General features: G+C 43.0%; 1 protein-coding gene across 5 annotated transcripts in view; it reads right to left on the minus strand.

Annotated features, from left to right (window-relative positions):
• IMMP2L (inner mitochondrial membrane peptidase subunit 2) overlaps window positions 1-3,145 on the minus strand; it is an 891,621-nt gene extending 888,476 nt beyond the window's left edge. For 2 of the 5 annotated variants that reach the window (XM_047849151.1, XM_047849152.1), the window contains exons 1-2: window positions 2,899-3,029; window positions 2,488-2,560 (exon numbers count right to left, since the gene is read on the minus strand). The gene's annotated coding sequence lies outside the window, so the exon portion shown is untranslated. Of the gene's footprint in view, window positions 1-2,487; window positions 2,561-2,763; window positions 2,784-2,898; window positions 3,030-3,093 lie in introns of those variants that run through there. The other 3 variants (XM_047849146.1, XM_047849145.1, XM_047849147.1) reach the window with 3 other exon arrangements.
• Window positions 3,146-6,000: the final 2,855 nt, after the last annotated feature.

Raw genomic sequence — 6,000 nt, forward strand, 5'->3', positions numbered from 1 at the left:
TGATGGGTGACCAGATAAAAAAGAAGCGAAGTTAACAGTATCTATATGCCAGACGCTGTTTTTCACACATTTTTAAATATACTCATTGTTCTGTTTTGACAGGTGAGATGTTAGGGAGCAAAGTTTTAACTGGTCCAAAGTCGCAGAGCTTATGAGATAAGAGCCAGGACGCAAGCCAATGTCTAAAAGAATCTAAAAGCCATGCCACTTCTACAGGAGGATTGGCCTGGTACACAGACAAGAACATAGAGGTAGAAGGCCAAATAGTAACATATAATCATGAAACAAATTGTTGAAGAAATAGACACAAATTGTTGAGAAGGTTCATCTAAGAGTAGGCTCTTAAGAGACTTGCTTTCCATCTTTCATATCCCTGCAAGATTCATTTTTAACCTTATGTAACCAGAAAAAGTCATCTTCAATAAAAAATGAGGTTAAATGTACCAGAAACTCATACAGGTGACCAGCCTAGTACTTACTTTCTTTAAGTGAATCCCCCATAACACTCTCCATATTTTCTCATCTTACATTATCTTTATGCAACAATTCAAACCATTATCCTCATGTAATTTTTATACTGGTACAATACACTTATTACACTGGAAAATGACTCTAACACTGTAACAGCACTCCAACCAGTCTTAAGGGTTAACTTGCCTCAAGCTTATGCCCTTTGTGCTTGCTGACCTAAGTCCCTTGGTCTGTAGCCAAAGTAACCTACTTTCCTGGAGATTTGCAAACCGCTGGCCTTGAGGAGTGAAGAACCAAACCTTCCCAGAAGATAACACCTAATCACATTAGAAAACAGCTGCCACCGATGCCAACGAGCCTCTTCAGGGTCATGTCGACGCACAACTAACCGCCTGGGCGCCAGCTTCTCCTGAATGTGGCAATCAGAATGCCCCCTCTCCCCATTCTTCACGCCTTCCCCTTAAAAACTCTCCAGCTGCACCTGGACTGGGAAGATGGTCTTTGAGACATTACTCCACCATCCTCCCAGGTTGCCGGCTTCCTCAATAAAGCAATCTTTCCTTTGCCACCATCACCTGTCTCTCAAGTATTGATTTTTCAAGCAGTCAGCAGCCTAACCTGAGTTCAGAACTGATTCTCTGTCCAGCAACAACACTATTCTAAAAAAGGACACAAATCACCACGTCAGTAATCCTTGAAAGTTTACCACTGAACTTGCTAGAAGGCAGAAAAATAGCACTGTCCACCCGCAACACTGTATAGACTAAGCTCAATAGTATAGGGAAGGTCTTTACAATAACTCTTAACTATTCTGAAAATCCACAGAAAACTGATGAAAGGCCTGCCCCAAATGGCCATCTCCAACACAGGCTCATCATTCTTACCATCCAATTTATCCATCAGTGCTCGGTCGTTTGGTAGGAAAAGATAATAAATAAATATCCACTGCACTAATGAATGAACCCATCATCCATAAACAACTATTTTCTAGTTTTTCATACATTATGTATATGGCCATCTGAGCCATATACACAGACAAGTAAGAAGGCAGGTTAAGGGTACAGGCAGGCAGGGCCAAGTTGCCACAGAAGGCAATTCTGGCTCTCCTGTGTAAGTATCCCAGAATGGTTTGCTACATTCTTGCTTGGGGCTAACCTGAATTTTAACGAACTGAAAACACTTGTTTACATGGGACACATAGGATGCATAAGGCATCCCCAATGTTCTGAGAGGAGCTGTGTTTCATTCCAGTAAGAAGGTAGAAGCATGGCAAGTGATGGAAGATTTGCACAAAAGAACCAGTGTAAGACACCACACTGAAAATCACAGCAAACCTCCGAGGGTTTCAGTGTGCTGTTTGGCCACTTTTCAGAAGGGAAGAAGAGTATTTGTGAAGGGGTATCAAAGTCAAGGAAAAATGGCCCTGCCTGGTAATTTCACCCCCACGCCAAAAATCGAAAATCAAAAACAAAAACAAAAACAAAACCTTCCTCTGTGAGCTTGAGAGAAGATCCCAAAAGAATTTCAACAGTTATGATATTGTTATTTTTACCCTTTGGCGTTCTAAAGAATTTTTACAGAAGTCTCTTAAAAAAAAAAAAAAAATCTGTGGGTGGGTCCCTGTCAGTAATCAAGCAGGGCCATGATTGTTTAATGACTACAGTCTGGGGGATTAATCAAAGCTAGCTTAGAGAGCGCCATGGTGGGGAGGCAGACAACTGCCAGACCAACGGTCCAAAGACGGGAAGGGTAACGACAGAAAGCTGTCGGGTCAAGTAGCTAAAAGGGATCTATGCCAAGCTGTCAAGTTCCCAGCCAGCTCTACAGGCTCTAGGCCTGAGAAAACTTTCGGGTTTGGAGTCTGTGAGCCTTGAAGGTGGGCCTCTGTTTCCTGATGATAACGGTAGAATTTGGCCCCCACATCCCCCAGGGGCAGTTCTGGCTCTCGATTTTTGTCTCCCTTGCTCTTTCTTATATAGTCCTAGCTCCTTCCACCCCTGATCATTCCTTACTTACCCTTTCTCCCGTTCTTCCTCGGTGAGAAGGGGTAAGTGGTTATTTTGTGCCCTCGCCCAATTTGGCCAAAACCCTAAAAGTAAAAATGACAGAGACAGGTGCTTTAAAATCCTGATGTTGAAGCCTCAGGAACTCCCACCACCTGCCCAACACTTCAAGGCGCAGGGCAGCGCGTATCCACAGCGCTCCCTCAAGGCCAGGGCTTGGAGCCGGAGTTGTCCCCTCTGAGGGGGGGGGGGGGGTGACAAGGAGCGGGCGCGATCTAGGGGTGCCCACTTGGCGGGGAGGAGCTATCCGCCTCCCGGCTACGTGTCGCCGTCGTTAGGCGCCGAGGAGCCACCATAGTTAGCCGAAAGGGTAGGCGACTGTGCCGGCCGCCGCGCGGGGCCTTAGATAAACACGCGCACGTACACATGCTCGCGACCCCACAGGACTCGCGGCCGAGCAGCTCTCAGCCTCCCAGCAATTCCCTCCCCGCCTGCAGCCGACTCCTCCGGAAAGGACCCAAGCCCGGGGGACCACCAGGGGTCGGCGGCTGCGCGCCCGCCCACCCCCGCCAGCCTCACAGAGCCCCCCGAACCGCCACCGCGCTCCCGCCCTCCGCACCCGCTGCGCAGCTCAACCCAGGGGAAGTCCCCGCGCTGGCCCCGCCCCCCACCGGCGGCAAGCTCCGCCCCCATCCCCCAGCGCGCGGGAGCTGCGCGAAGCTCCGCCCCCCGCGGAAACCCGGTGCCGCCTCCTCCCCCTCCCACCGCCCCCCGGCAGCGCCAGCCTGGGTTAGGCCCAAATCCCGGTATGGATTTGCAACGGATTAAAAAATAACACATTCAGCAAGCAATAACTGAGCACTTACTCGAAGTTCTGCACCGTACTAATGGCAGAGAGGACGACAGAGAGCTGAAACTCTATGAAACTGTGTCTTCAGCACCCCCCCCCTTTCAAATAGGTCAGGAAACGGAGACCCCAGCAGCGGCTTGGAGTGCACAGCTACAGTGGCAAAGAGCTTTTTGAGTGCTCCCCCTCTGGACTCCCGTTATTGCGTTTTTTCTACTAAAGTGCACACAGGATAACTATTTCTAGGCAAGCCAAAAGGAATAATCCAAAACAGGTGGTTTACTTTGGGAAAGCTGGAATTTCATTCCTAAGCGTTTGTCTTCAACTTACAGGGTTATGACAACCCACAAAGAAAGTGGAACCTAGATCTACCAAACAGATATAAAACACTTATTCTCTCTTTTATCCCCCCCCAATTATATGCCTTATTATTGTTGTATTTTTCATTCTTCCGAATGCTGACAAACTACTCTGTGCATTTTCAAATCATTTAATATAAATGTTAGTACCAGATGCTCTGGGTACTCTAGCTTAAAATTAATTCTAAAGGTTTAACAACCTACTCAGAGACTCAAACCACCTGATAACTAAAACTCCTAGAGTCTCCTGAGAATAACATTGCTTTCCTGCAAAGAGGGTATGTGCCAACTCTGTAGTTTTTCTCATTCATCACTGAAATAATTACTGTAGGGCAAGCTTTTCTCTGCCAATGCTTAAGGATTTAATTCCATGAGCACTTAACTGCATGGGAGTCCCACCTTTATCAAATAGCACTGAGAACCTATTTATAAATTGGACTAGGTCCTTTTGGCATTGTGAAAATCAATAAAGGGAAACCTCACTAAAGTGGAGTTGGGAGGCTGCAGCTGTACCACCCACACCACGTCAGTTACAGACCCCAACAGAGCAATCCTCCACAGGAAAGAATCATCAACGACAGTCCTTAACAGAGAAAGTTGTACATTGCATTTCCTACCACAAATAGGCTACCTTTGCAACCCAGCCAATAAGAAACCATTATCATCCTGAACTCTTGCTTTTCTCCAGTGGACTTAACATTCAAAACAACCCTTCTGACTCCTCCTTCATCATAAAATAACAATCCTCTCCTTTGTTTGTTGCATTTGCCTGTGTTTTTTGCTATAGCTTGCATATCCCAAATTGCAATTCTCTGCTATTCCTGAATAAACCATTTTTCTGACAATGTAACTGTTTTATTTTTTAGGTTAGCAGCACTAATAATTAAAAATCAATTTGGATGATTAATCAAATTAAATAGAGGGAGTTCTTGGCCATTAAGAGCTGACAGTCTGAATTGGAATGTAAATGAATAAACAATGGAGACAGGGATGTGTGATTTTTATTATAATGCAAATTAATTAACATACAAAAAGTGTTGCTAAGTATGACCAGACTTTGTCACTAAGATTCATCAAATGTGCTTAAGAACCTGAGGTCATCTGGAAAGGCTGTGTAGTATAGCATATGATGCCAACTATAGGCCACTATGGAAAAGGTAAAACTATGGAGACAATAAAAAGATCTGTGGTTGCCAAGGGTTGAGGGGCAAGAGGGCAGGGGAGGAATAGGCAGAGCACATAGGATTTTTAGGTCAGTGAAAATACTCTCTATGATACTATCTGGGTGACACATGGAAACCATCACTCCAGGTAACAATAATGTGTCAATGTAGGTTCATCAGTTGTAACAAATGTATCACTTTATTGCTGGAATATTGATAGTTGAGAAAGCTGTGTAAATGTGGGGTCAGGGGAGATATTAGAACTCTTTATACCTCCTGCTTAATTTTTCTGTGAAACTACACAAAAAGTAGTCTATTAAAAATGAACACCCCATTTTCTTTAAATCCATCAATTAAATTCTAAACTGAATATTTGGCTTTATGTGTGTGGTTGAAATATAATGATTTGTCTTCTTATATTAGAACAAGCCTCCATGTGGCATTAGTGTCATCAGAGAGAAAATAAACCATACATGCATTCCTAACTAAGGTACAAAATTAAGTTATGGTTAGACATGTCTAATATTCAAGGAAGTATCTAAGTAAGGTCAACCCAAAATAATTAAATTTACAAATTCTATGAATATATTTATATTCCAATCAATTTATATTCATACAGACTTACAATTAGTAAGCAAATAGTGTGAGATATCAAAGAGGTTTTCAAACTTTCTGGTCTCAAGATCTCTTTACATTCTTAACAAGAACTTTAAAGAGCTTTTGTTTGTATGGGATATATATGTCTATATATACTGTATTAAAAATTAAGACAGAAAATTTTTAAATATTTGCTTAATTCAGTTTTTAAATAATAAACTCACCACATGTTACTATAATGAGCATTTTTAAAATAATGACTCCATTTTTTAAAACTTAGAAAAAATGGATTTTACATTTTTTGCAAATCTCTTTACCATCAGTGTTAAGAGAAACAAGTGAATTTCCATATCTGCTTCTGCAGTCAGTCTGTTGTGATACGTTGTTACAGCTAAGATAGTATGAAGAAAAGCAGCACTTGCTCAAATTCATAGCTGAAAAAGGGAAGACCTTGCAAGCCTCTAAAAAGGGTCTCAGTAATCCCAAGTGTCCTCTGATCTCACTTTGAGTTGATGCCAAATAGCATTATTGCATTTATTTATTTCAATATCATGCATTTC

This window comes from Prionailurus viverrinus, chromosome A2 (assembly GCF_022837055.1).
Source record: "Prionailurus viverrinus isolate Anna chromosome A2, UM_Priviv_1.0, whole genome shotgun sequence".
NCBI classification, from domain to species: domain Eukaryota; kingdom Metazoa; phylum Chordata; class Mammalia; order Carnivora; family Felidae; genus Prionailurus; species Prionailurus viverrinus.